This window comes from Nestor notabilis, unplaced genomic scaffold, assembly GCF_000696875.1.
Source record: "Nestor notabilis isolate BGI_N333 unplaced genomic scaffold, ASM69687v1 scaffold14458, whole genome shotgun sequence".
Taxonomy (NCBI): domain Eukaryota; kingdom Metazoa; phylum Chordata; class Aves; order Psittaciformes; family Psittacidae; genus Nestor; species Nestor notabilis.
Window position 1 is genome coordinate 7796 of NW_009939711.1, and position 660 is coordinate 8455.

A 660-nucleotide genomic window follows, 5' to 3' on the forward strand; every position below is an offset into this window, starting at 1 on the left:
GCCTCCAGCAGTGCAGAGCTCAGCCTGCTTTCAGTCACTGGCCTTCTCCAAGCCACACAAGGTGATGGAGATGCCTTTGGGGATGGAGAGCTCATGGTGACCCCCAACCCATGCTCCTTCCAGGGGATGGCTGAAGCCACCATCAGTCTTACAGCAGCTTCTGGCTGGAGGTGACCACGTCCTCAGAGCCCAAGGGCTTGGCAAGGACCAAACCACCTCAACCTGTTGCTGGGACCCAGGTTGGAGTCAAGGAGCCTGGGTAGGTTTGCAGGGAGCCATGGAGTGCTCAGCCAGCGAGACTGGGGCTGCACACCCAAACATGCACCATGACCTTGGTCCATGGGGAGGTCCCAGAACCGGCTGCGGGGCTCCCACCTCACTCCTTGGGGCAAGCAGGTTCTTTAGGAACATCTCACACACCCTGTGACAGCCCCAGCCCCAGGTTTGGTCTGAGTCATCACCCCTCCACCAGCCTGTGGGATGGGGCAAACCAGGACAATCCCCCAGAGCCCAGGGAGCTTTCTGCAGCCTGGAGGCAGGGGCTGCATGCTCCGTCCTCCCCATATCCACCCCAGCCATCACCTTGTGGGGATGCATTTAACCGCAGGGGAGCTGCAGATACATCAGTACTTTGGACAAAGGCCTGTAGGGACAGGACAA